Source organism: Pongo abelii, chromosome 4 (assembly GCF_028885655.2).
Source record: "Pongo abelii isolate AG06213 chromosome 4, NHGRI_mPonAbe1-v2.0_pri, whole genome shotgun sequence".
NCBI classification, from domain to species: domain Eukaryota; kingdom Metazoa; phylum Chordata; class Mammalia; order Primates; family Hominidae; genus Pongo; species Pongo abelii.
The window spans coordinates 139,176,277-139,191,036 of NC_071989.2; the positions used below are offsets into that span (position 1 = coordinate 139,176,277).

Sequence of the window (14,760 nt, forward strand, 5' to 3'; positions counted from 1 at the left end):
CTAAAATTTGTGTGGAACTGCAAAAGATCCAGATACCCTGAGCTATCATAAGCAAAAAGAACAAAACTGGAGGAGTCACATTACCTGACTTCAAATTATTCTGCAGAACCATAGCAACCAAAACAGCACGGTACTGGCATAAAATCAGACACATAGACCAATGGAACAGAATAGAGAACCCAGAAATAAATCCACACACCTACAGTGAACTCGTTTTTAACAAAGAGGCCAAGAATATACAGTAGGGAAAAGATATTCTCTTCAATAAATGATGATGGGGAAACTGAATATCCATATGCAGGAGAATGAAACTAGACCCCTATCTCTCATCATATAAAAATCAAATAAAAATAGATCAAAGACTTAAAGCTACAACCTCAAACTATGAAATAACTACAAGAAAACATTAGGGAAACTCTCCAGGACATTGTTGTGGACAAATATTTCTTGAGTAATACCCTACAAGCACAGACAACCAAGCCAAAAATGGACAAATGGGAGCACAACGAGTTCAAAAGCTTCACACAGTGAGGGAAATAATCAACAAAGTGAACAAACAACCCACAAATAGGAGAAAATATTTGCAAACTACTCATCTGACAAAAGATTAAAAAACAGAATGTATAAGAAGCTCAAACAACTCTACAGGAAAAAACCTAATAACCCAATCAAAAAACGGGCAAAATATTTGAATAGGCATTTCTCAAAAGAAGACATACTAATAGGAAACAGGCATATGAAAAGGCACTCAACATCATTGATCATCAGAGAAATGCAAACCAAAACTACAATAAGATATCGTCTCATGCTGGTTAAAATGGCTTATATCCAAGAGACAGGCAATAAGAAATGATGATGAAGATGTAAATAAATGGGAATCTTCACACACTGTTTTTGGAAATGTAAATTAGTACAACCACTATGGAGAACAGTTTGAAGATTCCTCAGAAAAAACAAAAATTGAGCTACCATATGATCCAGTAATCCCACTGCTGGGTATATATTGAAAAGAAAGGAAATCAGTATATCGAAGTGGTATCTGCACTCCCATGTTTGTTGCAGCGCTGTTCACAATAGTCAAGATTCAGAAGCAATCTAAGTGTTCACCAACAAGGGAGTGAATAAAGAAAAGGTGGTGCTTATACACAATGGAGTACTATTTAGTCAAAAAAGAAGGAGATCCAGCCATTTGCAACAACATGGATGGGTAATAGTGATCATTACATTAAGTGAAATAAGCCAGGCACAGAAAGATAAACATCACATGTTCTCATTTGCTTGTGGGATCTAAAAATCAAAACAATTGAATTCATGGAGATAGAGTAGAAGGATGGTTACCAGAGGCCAGAAAGGATACTAAGGGGCTGGGTGGGTGGAGTGGGTACGGTTAAGGGGTACAAAAAAAAAGTTCAAAAATAAGACCTACTATTTAATAGCACAACCATGATTATAGTCCATAAAAACGGCACATGTTTAATAGCTAAAAGATTGTAATTGAATTGTTTGTAACATAAAGGATAAATGCTTGAGGGGATGGATACTCCATTCTCCATATGATTATTTCACATTGCATGCCTCTATCAAAACATCTCATGTACCCCATAAATATACACATGTACGATGTACCCACAAAAATTAAAAATTAAAAAAAATTTCAAAGAATCCTTGAAGAAAACCTAGGAAACACCATTCTGAATATCAGTCTTGGGAAACAATTTATGACTAAGTCTTCAAAAGTAATTGCAGCAGAAACGAAAGTTTACAAGTGAGCCTTAATTAAACTAAGGGGCTTCTTCACAGCAAAAGAAACTATCAACAGCATAAATGGATAACCTACAGAATGGGAGAAAACATTAACAAACCATACATCCAACAAAGGTCAAATATCCAGAATCTATAAGGAACCTAAACAATTCAAGAGGCAAAAACCAAATAACCACATTGAAAAGTGGGCAAAAGACACGAACAGACACTTCTCAAAAGAAGACATCCAAGCGACCAACATATTTTTTAAAAAAAGATTCAACACCACTAATCATCAGAGACATGCTAATCAAAACCACAATGAGGTACCATCTCACACTAGTCAGAATGGCTATTATTAAAAAGACAAAAAATAATAGATGTTGGCAAGGATGCAGAGAAAAGAGAACACTTATACACCATTGAGGGGAATATAAGGTAGTTTAACCCCTACAGAAAACAGTATGGAGATTTCTCAAAGAACTAAAAATAGAACTGCCATTCAACCCACCAATCCCACTACTGAGTATTTATCCAAAGGAAAAGAAATTGCTTTGTCAGGAAGACACCTGTGCTCATATGTTTATTGCAGCACTATTTACAATAGCAAAGTCATGGAATCAACTTAAGTCTCCACAAATGGTTGATTGGATAAAGAAAATGTGCTACATATATCCCATGGAATACCATGCAACCAGAAAACAGAATAAAACCATGTCCTTCACAGCAACACAGATGGAGCTGGAGGCCATTATCCTAAATAAAACAACTGAGAAACAAAGTATTGAAGCATCTTACAATCATATTTTGAGCAAAAACAAGACATACTCAAATGAGAATATACTGTATGATCCCAAAATATATAAAGAATACCTTCAAATCAACATGAAAAAGGAAGACAATTCACTAGAAAAAATGACCAGAAGACTTGTGTAGGCAATACATAAAAGAGGATATCCAAATGGTCATCAGAGAAATGCAAATTAAATGCATCAGAAGGGTAAAAATTAAAATGATAGAAAATACCAAATGTTGGCTTTGGTAAGGAGGAATTGGTATTCTCATACATGGACTGATGGGAGTATAAGCTGGTACAACTACTGTTCAGATGCATCTACCAAAGGTAATGTATGTATGTACAGCCTGCACCCTGCAACTTCATTCTGTGGTATATACACTCTAGACATATATATGTAGGGTCAACAAAAGATACAAACCAGAATGTGCATAACAGCACTATTTGTAATTCCATCAATCTGGAAATGTTCATAATACCAAAATGTCCACTATCAAAAGAATAGATATATTAATTATAGTATTACATATAATGACATATCATACAATGAGAATGAATTAGTTACACCTACCCATAATATAAATGAATCTCAAAACATAGCATGAATAAAATAAGTAAGGCACTAAAGAGTACATATCATATAAATCTATTTACAAAAAGGCAAAAGAAGGTGAAACTAATCTATGGTATTAGAAGTCAGAATAAAATTATCCTTGATGGCAGGGAAAGAGGATTGGATAGTAACTTAAAGGGGCATAAGGGCACTTCTGGGTTTCGGGCAACGTTTTGATTTTTAATCTAGAAGCTAGTTCCATCTGTATAAAATAAAACTTGTGAAGATTTATTAAAATGTACATTTATTAATTTTGCACATTTTCATTATTTTATCCTTCAATAAATAGTCTACATAAAAATACAAGGAGATAACTAAAAACTACAGTATTGGGAAGGAGGAAATTGATTCTAAAGGATTCTTAAGTCTTTTGATTTTAAAGAAGGTTATATTACCAACCAGTATTATACTAAGTCAAGATTGCATGTTATATTTGCTAAAGCTGAACATCAAATCAATAACATTAAATCAAAGGATTACTAAACAAACTTACACTACAACATGACCAGGGTCACCATATCTCCTCTTGTGCCCCAAGTCAATGCAACTTTGAACATTTCTCCCATATTATTTCCTCCCTAGCAAAAACAACTTCATCCTCATACATATATCACTGCATCACATTGTACTTTGTAATTAAATTTTACTTCTCAATTACATTTAAATCAATCTACGAAAAAATTTAAACTTTATCCCTCACTTTTGCATGCTGATATCTGAGGATATGTTATGATCTTTGGGAATAAGATAATCATGTGGGAAAAGTGCTATTTTTTTCACTATCAACAGAACTACTAAGTGACTAATGAATGAGTGGGGTAGCATATACAGCATGCACACCCTGGACAAAGGGATGATTCACATCCAGAACAGAACAGGGTGGGACAACATGAAATTTCATCACACTACTCAGAATGGTATGCAACGTCAAACTTATGAATTCTTTATTTCTTGGACTTTCCATTTAATATATCTAGACCACAGTGGACCACAGGTAACTGAAACCATGGAAAGCTGAACTGTAGATAAAAGGAGACTACTGTATTTCAGTTAAAATGACAATTCCTAAACCAGCATAGCACAGAACACAGGACCTTAACTAGCATTCTAAACTTTAAGTAAAATTTTAGAGGAAAGAAATATATGGTTACAAAAATGGGTCTTCTCTACTATTACACTCATCACCATTGAAAGTTTCTTATAAGATGGTTTCATAATTTTCAGATTTGCAAAAAAAGAGGTAAAATTTCTGCAAATATAATTACATAAATTTTCCTACCATAGTGTCAGATATTAAGCTAGATATTTAATTCTCATATATAAGTTAATTCTCCCAAAGACTGAAAATTAGGAATCATTATAATAGTCTTAAAGATACAGAAACTGAGGTTCAGTGGATTTAAATTAGTTTCTCAAGGTCAAACATCTGGCAATTAGCAGACTGAGGACTCAAACCCAAGGTCTGTTTGTATCCAATATCTTCACCTTTTTAAACTATATTATGTAACTGCCTATAGTCCCTCAGCAAAGACACACATGATTCATTTTAGAAATTAATACATCAGTGGCATATTAGTGAAAGGAAGGCTGAAATATAGTGAGTGATGGAATAAACAATCCTGTGTCCTTCAAATAACTGCCTAGGCATGCAGAAAGCTGGTCCCTGTAAGGAGTTAAAATATAAAGCCTAGGTAAAGTAAATTAAAAGGGGCTGTATGAATCCACTGCAGTTAGATTTGGAGAAAGATGCATTTATTATTCTGTACACCTTGGCATGTGTGATTGATGTCAATTTGAGGCTTTATAGAGTAAAAAGTGCTGACAAACAAGTGAATCACTTTATTAATGTGCTATAAAAGGATAAATGAGGCTTGAGAAACTTTGTTTGCCCTAGACTCAGCACATTGGAAAGGCTGGCAAAGGTAAACACCTCCTTAGGATGATCCATTGCAACTCCTCCGTTTTTCATATGCAATCTTTCCCTTAGATTTCTTAGAGTTATTAATTCTCTATATGCGCAACTTCAAAATACTTGGTCTTACTCTGACCCATCTCAAAATACTTGGCTATCGCATTCATTTATCTAGTCCACAAACCTTCCACTAATCTCTTATCTAAAATCTGCTCTCCTGAGAGAAGGACTCGTCAGGTGTCTTTCTCAGGATTCTAGTTTCTTCAAATATTTGAGAAATGTATATCTCTTAGGAGGAACAAATCAATGCTGTCACAGTGGGATTTATGAGCCCACCCCACTCTCCAACACCACGCTTCTGTGAAGCTTCTTTGCAGCACTAGAAATTCATTCCTAGGTGTCTTAGAGATTTTATTCTTCAAGAAATCTTTCTCAAAACACAAATATCTAAAATTATTATTAAATAAAATGTATCTGGGAAGAGCTAAGAAAAAGAGCAAAACCGTAGTAGGAGTTTGGAAGAGCTAAGAAAAAGAGCAAAACCGTAGTAGGAGTTCTAGAAGGAATGCAAAGGCTACCTACACATTTTCCTTGACTAACAACAAATGTCCTCCCTAAGCCTCTAAAGTGCTTGTCGGTAAATTTGTCCAAACTTCTCAGGTTCCAGATCAGCCTTTCTTTTTTTAAAAAAAATAAACTTGTTCCTTTAGGCCAGGAGAAATTGTACCCATTAATAGGAAATGTTCCAGAGAGAGGTAGGTATACATTTAAGACACACATGGAAAAATAAACCGTAAAAACCCCATCCCACTATGCTATCTAGGACCTCAGGACATTACCATACAAATTAGAAAAAGGCACCCTTTCTGGATGGGGTGCTCATGACTCAGCAAAAAAAGAAACAGCTGAATTTCAGCCCCTATCCTCATCCTTACTAGGAGCAATTGTGCAGGATGCACAGAAACTGCCCAACCATATGTGAGGTTCTCTAGGACTACTGTCTCAGTTTGCAAAAGGTTATTCACAGGCTCGATTGTGCTTCTTCAAATTGTCTTAATTAAAAGAAAATTCTAATATTTCAAATTAAATTTTAGTGCAAATATCTGAAAAGTCGACACTTGTTTGATACTTCCCCAAGATGTGTCTTGAAATTCAGAGGAAATTGATGTCTTTTACCACTATATAAGCATTTTTGTTTCATCTGCCCTCTGCTGTGTACTTCGTACCCTTCATACCAATACACACACACATACACACAGACCTAGACACACCCATGTCCCTCACCGGCCACACTCATACCTATACACACAGACACACACAACCAGGCAAACACACACTCACCCATACACCTATATACGTTCACCCAACCACACACAATCATACATACAAACAACCACATGCACCCAAAAACACACCACAAATACCCACACCCATACATACCCACACTCAGTCACATACACACACACATGCTTATCCACACAACCATAAACATATACACACACACACCCTACACACACACAGAAATGCACACTTATACAGCCATATACAAATTCTTTCTCCAAACACTGATGCCTTCTCTTACTAAAAATGCACAATCACACACCAAACTCTTCAATGACCATGTTTCCTGATTGAACATGTTTTCTGATTTCTCCAAGACTATCCTCATGTCTGAGATACATCTCACTTTAACACATCTCAAAATACTTGGCTAATTATCACATTCATTTATCTACCCCACAAACCTTCCACTAATCCATTATCCAAAGTCTGCACGGTATTCTGGTTTTTAAACTTTGTTTATGCATCAGCTTTTATTTGTTCAACCAAAGAATTTAGAACGCCTTCGGAAATATTTGTAAATAGCAAATATTTCTGGATCTGAAAATGTTCCAAAAATGAAACATTGACTAATCAATTTCACCTAAGCATTGACCAGCCTATATGTTTACAAATTGTATCCCTATTCAAAATAACATACAGACTGCTGAGGTTTGAAGGCAGCTTATATGATACTCTCTTCCCTGTCAGATACAAGCTAACTGAAAGCAAAAATATTAGGCAGAGGAGATAAAAATATCAGGTTTATTATAGATTAAACTGGATTTGAATAGACAGCTTTGGAGAAAAAAAAGATGTTCCTAAAACTCCCTTGTCCAGAATTAGATACTTACCCTTCAGTCACTATCAGCACTGGACAATGGAAGTCCTTTCCCCATACAACCAAGAGCACATCAGATCTCTCTACAAAGAAGAATCGCAAAGACGAAAGGGAAATAATACGCCAAGCATGCTCTGTTTCTTGTCCCAAACTCACCAATGAGGTTAGTCCATTCTTCTCTCATGAGGAAAAGCAAGGAGCACAGAGGAGAAAGATGTCCTACCTGGCAAGAGACATCAGAAGAACGGAATAAGTATTTACCCCAACACTTCTCAGCTTTTCTTTCAACTCTACCTTTTAGGCTCAACCAATATTTTAGGAATAACCAGGTATGGAGATATCGCCCTCCAGAGAGATCAGCAGTCTATCAAAATTTTCTGCTCTCACCATTTGTTTTTTATCCCTGGACCACAATTTCAGCAGTATAAAGTTTTCTCCCAGAAGACACTAAAATATGCTAAAACCATATACTAACTAAATTAATCCCAGAACTACTTAGGAATTAATACTAAAAATTTATTCTCTATTCTATTTCTTAGGCCAAATTATTTTTCAGTCTTGTCCAACATAGCTTATTGCTATTTGCCAGTAAAATAAAAAGGCATCATAAAGATATTTTGGTAATAATACAATAAATTGAGATGTCCCAAATTTAAATATGAATCCTTTTGAAATCAAATTATCAAAACTCAAATACAAACAGAACATTTTGAAACAAGAGAAAAGTGACTAATACAAGAGAACCTCCATAAGGTTATTAGTGGATTTCTCAGCAGAACCTTGTCATTTCAAGAGAGAGTAAGATGATATATTCAAAGTACTGAAAGGAAAAGGTGCCAACTGAGCATATTATAACTGACAAATCTGTCCTTGAGAAATGAAGAAGAGATAGAGATTTTCACAGACAAAGGCTGAAAGAGTTCATCACCACTAAGACCTGCCTTGCAAGGAATGCAAAAGGGGGTTCTCTTCAAGTTGAAATGAAAGAACACTAATTAATAACATGAAAACATATAAAAGTATAAAACTCAATAATAAATGTAAATACATAGTCAAATTCAGAGTACTCTAATACAGTAATGGTGATGCACAAAAGATTTTTAAAATCTAGTGTAAAAGTTGAAAGACAAAGTATTAACAATAATCATAGCTACAATAATTTGTTAATGGATGCACAATATAAAATGATGTAAATTGTGACAGCAATGACATAAAATGTGGGAAGAGGGGAAGTAAAAGTGTAGAGTTTTTGTACACAGTTAAAGTTAAGTTGTTATCAGCATGAAATAGACTGGTATAAGATTGTGTAAGCTTCATGGTAACCACAAAGACAAAACTTCTAGTAGATACACAAAGGATAAAGGAAACAAAATCAAAGCATACCACTACAAAACTCACCAAATGACAAAGGAAGACAACAAAAATGGAAGAAGAGGAACAGAAGAAGTAGAAACTGTTCAGAAAAAAAATAAACAAAATTGCAATAGGAAGTTCTTACCTACCAATAATTACTTTAAATGTAAATGGATTAAATTTTTTACTTGAAAGGCATAGTGGCTAAATGGATTTAAAAAAAAAAAACAAGACCAAATATATGCTGCCTACACTAGACTCACTTTAGCTTTAAGGACACACATAGGCTGAGAGTAAAGAGATGGAAAATGATTATATATATATATAATGATTATATATATGTATATATAATCATTATATATATATTCATGTGTATATATATATAATGATTATATATATATTCTAATGTTGGACCACATACATTGGATATAAATTGGAACGTACAAATATATGAAGCAAATATTAACATTGGAACATATAAATATATACATTGGAACATATAACCATATAAAGCAAATATTATATTGTATATATAACATTGGAGCATACAAATATATAAAGCATTGGAAATATAAATATGTAAATCAACATTGGACTATATAAAGCAAATATTAACAGAACTGAAGGGAGAAATTGGTAGCAATATACTGATAGCAGGAGACTTCAATACCCACTTTCAACAATGGATAGATCATCCAGACAGAAAATTAATATGGAAACATTGGATTTGAATAACCTATAAACCAAGTGGATCTAATAGACATATAGAACATTTCATCCAACAGCAACAGAATAAACATTCTTCTCAAGTGTACATGGAAAATTTTCCAAGATAGATCATATTTACATAATCATAAGCCACAAAACAAGTCTTAACAAACTTAAGAAGATTGAAAACATATCAAGTATCCTTTTGGACCCCAATGGTATGAAATCAATAATGGGAGGGAAAATTAAAATTCACAAAAATATAAAAATTTTAAATCACACTCTTGAACAATTTGCATTGATATATACTAACAATGAACTATCTGAAAAAGTAATTAAGATGACTATTCCATTTATAATAACTTCAAAAAGAATAAAATATTAGGAGTAAACTGAACCAGGGGTCCACTTTCAGTTCTCTGAAAACTACAAAACGTTGATGAAACAAATTTAAGAAGACACAAATAAATGGAAAGATTTCCTGTGTTCACAGGTTGGAAGAATAAATGTTGTTAAAATGGCCCTACTACCCAATGTGCTCTACTGATTCAATGTAATCCCTATCAATAGAAAAAAATCGTAACATTTATATGAGATCCCAAAAGTCCCCAACAGCAAAAGCAATTGTGAGCAAAAAGAACAAAGCTACAGTATCACACTTCCTGATTTTTAAATATATTACAAAGCTATAGTAAACAAAACAGTAGAATACTGGCATAAAAATAGACATATACACCAATAAAACAGAATAGAGAGAACTGAAGTAAATCTATACATATATGGTCAACTGATCTTTGATAAAAGTGCCAAGAACATACAATGGGGAAAGGACAGTGTCTTCAATAAATGGTGTTGGAAAACTGGATATATACATGTGATAGATACTGAGTGATCTCCCTTATATATGGAGTCTAAAAGCAGAGAGTAGAATGGTGGTTGCCAGAGGCTGGTGACTTGGGGGAACTGGGGAGACGTTGGTCAAAGGAGCTAAAATTTCTATTATACAAAATGAATACATCTGGAGATCTAATGTATAGCATGGTGACTATAGTTAATAATATTGCATTGTATACTTAAAATGAGCTAAGAGAGTAGATCTTAAGTGTTCTCACTACAAAAAAAAGTTAATTATGTAAGATGATAAATATGTTCATTAGCTTGATTGTGGTAATCATTTCCCAATATGTACACACATCAAAACACCATGTTTTGCACCTTAAAAATATACAGTTGTTATTTGTCAATTATGCCTCAGTAACGCTGGGGGAAATAAATCAGGGGTGAGGCCATAAGCAGTGAACAGGAAATATTCCACTTGACTGGCATTAGAAGAAGATAGTGTCACCTGACAATGGTTTAAAGTTGCCACTCTCACTTCCAGGCTGTAGTAATTTCTGATGCTAGACCCTCAAATTCTCCCTCTACCTGGGCCAAAGCAACTGCTAACTTTCCAGACAGTGGTTGATCTGTCAGCCTGGGCCCCAGAGTGAGGAAAATGTGGAGCAGAAATGCCAGCCAGGCCAAAATAAACACACAGTAACAACATGAAGTAAATATTTGTTACTACATTTTAATCCACTGAGATTTGAAAGTTAACATTATTGAAACATAACCTAGGTCATGCCGATTGTGCAATCTCTCATTCTCCAGTTATCTTCCTCCTCCTATGTTCCCTCATAAAAGGTGCACCCAGGCACGCAGGCCTATCATCTTTATTACATTTTTCCCTCCTCCCCATGTCTCTCATCAATCACTAGATTCTATTGATAAATCTTCCAAAATGATTCTAACAACACTGCACTGTCTTTTTCATTTCCAAAGTAACTTTCACCATGGCTCTCATCATCTATCACCAATAATGAAGCAATATTCATATCTGGTCTCTAATCCTCAATCACTTATTGTGCAGCCAACATATCTACCTTACTTCAGCACATTTAACATGCCTCGTACACAATGGACATTAAGTCATTCAACTACTTAGAACTTTCAGTGTTTTGTTACTGCTAATTAAAAATTCAAAATTTTTAGTTAGGGAATCAAGGCTTTCTATACCATATTCCCAAACTAACTGCTCAGCTATATTTAGTACTCAAATTTATATCTTTTATATATCAGGGAGCTTTTCAATGGAGACTCTTGAGCTTTTGGAAGACTGTGAATATTGATCACAATCAGTTTTTTAAAAGACTCCACAAATTCAAAGCTGTATAAATGTGCCTACATACTACACGTGAAACTGATAGTATCCAACCATCCATAGAAAAGGCTTCAAAGCTGTGTCCTTTAAGACTCAGACAAAATAAGAAGATGATTCTCCTTGTTAAATCATGACACAAAGCAGCTATAGCAAAGCTCAAACTTAGGGAGTTAATGTTCTTCTATCTTGACATATCTCAACCTCACTGATTTTCTTCACAAGAATTGCCAGTATTTTAAAATATCTTCATTCTGTTTATCAGATTTTCTAGAACTATAACAGTGGCAACTCATTATCAGAGGTGGAGAACTCAGACCTTTCTCTCATTAATCAGTCAACTCAATATGTATTTCATAAGCACATAATACATGCAAGGGACCATGTCTTTTCATATTTGTATCCAAAGCAAGTAGCATCTTGCAAAGAATGACTGTATTAGTCTGTTCTCATGCTGCTGATGAAGACATACCTGAGACTAAGCAGTTTACAAAGGAATTAGGCTTAATGGAGAACTCACAGCTACACATGACTGGAGAAGCCTCACAATCATGGCAGAAGGCAAGGAGGAGCAAGTCACATCTTACATGGATGGCAGCAGGCAAAAAGAGCTTGTGCATAGAAACTCCCATTTTTAAAACTATCAGATCTCATGAGACTCATTCACTGTCATTAGAACAGCGCAGGAAAATCTGCCCCCATAATTCAATCACTTCCCACTGGGTTCCTCCCATGACATGTGAGAATTGTGGGAGTTACAATTCAAGATGAGATTTGGTTGGGGACACAGCCAAACCATATCAATGACCAATAAATAAATTCTGATAATTGCTAAGCTCTGGGTAACACAAGTTGAATTACTCATAGGCCCTACCCACAGAGACTCAAATATTTGGGAGAAACAGTAAAAACTACCCACAATGCAAGTCAAAATGGAAATACAAGCATTAAAAATGGAAATACAAGCATTATAAGAGCCTGGAACAAAAAATATATATATATTCTAACTGTGAGAATCCAGGAAAGTTTAAAAGAGAATATTGCATTTGAGCATGCCTTCAATTTTTTTAACTGTAAAAAAATATAGAGAAAGCATTGCAGGTTGAGAGATCAGTATAGCCATATAAGGAAATCTGGAATTATCTAACATTATTAGGAAATAGAAAATATGACAGAATACTAGGTCAGAATACACACAGTGGAGTAGTGGGAGAATTGGCTGAAGAGGTAACCTGAGGTGCTAGCATAAACTGCTTTGAATGCCAAACACTTTTGAATTTATTTTTTTAAGCAACTGAACACAGAGCATAGGATAGTAAAAATAGTCTAATATATTTTAGGAAGATAGTTCTGACAGCAATATCCATTATTGATAATATTTTGAAAGTTATCTCATGGGAGGCTAAATTTTCCTAATGACAATGTGTTCATTGTTCATTCTTTCAAGGGCACCTGAATATTTTTCAGGACATTTTGCTCTCCTAGAATGTCTCTGGATGGTATTGTAAGGGTGAGCATTTTAATCACATAGTCCTATGTTGCATGCAATTTGGTTCACTTTATGTAAAATATTTTATGAGAGTTGATAAGAGGCAGATAATCTCACCTCTATTCAACAGGTCTGAATCATTTAAAATGATTAAGGACTAAGAAGTCATAAAATTGTTCCAGTGGATTAAATAGTTCAAGGATGATAGTTACTGCTTTATCAACAGTTTTCCCATTAATCTGTTGTTCCTATGTTCAGCAATGTTCTCTCAAAGCCAAAACCATCTCTTTTGGATTGGTGAATATAAGCGCCCTCCATTTTTGGCAGCTTTGATCTCCAGCTTCACTGTGATGAGCCCAGCTGTTCACAAAGCTATTTTCATGCTTGCCAGCTTAATATCCTAGCAGTGCAGTGAAGTAAAGAAGGTCCCTTTCTGATTACAGGTATGCAACAAGAGTTAATTATTAGAAATGCTTTCTGATAATACTCAACTGAAATAACAATCTCAAATGATGAAATTTATGAGCAAAAGCTACATTTCTTACAACATATCTGCAGACAGAGAACAGAGAGTGGTAGCAGGGAAGAATAATTTCTTATAGTTTCCTAGCAGTGGATATCATAAATCACAGGAAATATTAATTATCCTCTAGCTCCATGAGAATATGGGTCAAGACTCCACAAAGATACAATGAACCAAAAGCCTCAAACCTCATCAGTTTCCGCTTTTATGACTTTTCTAAAAGGTAAGTATAATGTCAAAAAGAATACACCATTTTATAAAAACCACATATGATCTGATTGAGAAAGCTGCATAAAACAACTCAAAATCTCTCAATCAATGTGACATTTAACTTAGCAGATATGGTACAGAAGAGTAATTAATTGCCTAATCATTTGCAAAAGGACATGTACTTGGGTGGAAGAATTTTTGGCAACATTTAAGTAAAAGACACATTAAAAACGGCTATTCCAATGCCTTTTCCTCTAAATGAACAAGACTGCCATTTTAACACCACACTAACTTATTATGATCACATCTAATTCTGCTCTTGTATATGTAAACAAAAGCATTTCTTAGCCTTACTATTTTTAGATTCATAGATATTTCTTTAGAAAGGACATTTTCAAATAACTTTCAAAAGTTCACCATTATCATAAAGATATCATCTGACTATTAGGTACATAGTAGCCATACCTGCTTCTGTTACTACCATAGACACACTTTGCCCAGTATTGATTTAATTGATTAAATTCTCAGTGATAGGGACAATGAAGTTCAGGCTGAGGTGGTCTCAGATGGAGATGAGGAACTTGTTGGGAATTGGAGCAAAGGTCTCTCTTGCTATGCTTTAGCAAAGAGACTGGTGGCATTTTGACCCTGCCATAGAGAACTGTGGAACTTTGAACTCAAGAAAGAAGATATAGGGTAATCTGGCAGAAGAAATTTCTAAGTGACAAAGCACAAAGCATTCAAGAGGAAGCAAAGCATAAACGTTTGAAAAATTTGCAGCCTGATGATGCAATATGAAAGAAAAACCCATTTTCTGGGGAGAAATTCAAGCTGGCTGCAGAAATTTGTATAACTAACAAGGAGCGAAATGTTAATCAGCAAGACAGTAAGGAAAATGTCTCCAGGGCATGTCAGAGACCTTCACAGCAGCCTCTCCCATCACAAGCCAGGAGGCCCAGGAGTGAAAATGGTTTTGTGGGCCAGACCCAGGGCCCCACTGCTCTATGCAGCCTCGGGACACAGTGCCCTGTGTTCCATGTGCTTCAACTCCAGCC

The 14,760-nt window shown here is 34.8% G+C and overlaps 1 long non-coding RNA gene across 1 annotated transcript in view; it reads right to left on the reverse strand.

Moving 5' to 3' along the window:
* Positions 1 to 7,283: 7,283 nt before the first annotated feature.
* The window catches only part of LOC134761426 (uncharacterized), a 141,752-nt gene continuing 134,275 nt past the window's right edge, over positions 7,284 to 14,760 (reverse strand). Inside the window, exon 5 of the long non-coding RNA XR_010140021.1 lies at positions 7,284 to 7,448. This is a non-coding gene — a long non-coding RNA (uncharacterized LOC134761426). The remainder of the gene's footprint in view (positions 7,449 to 14,760) is intronic.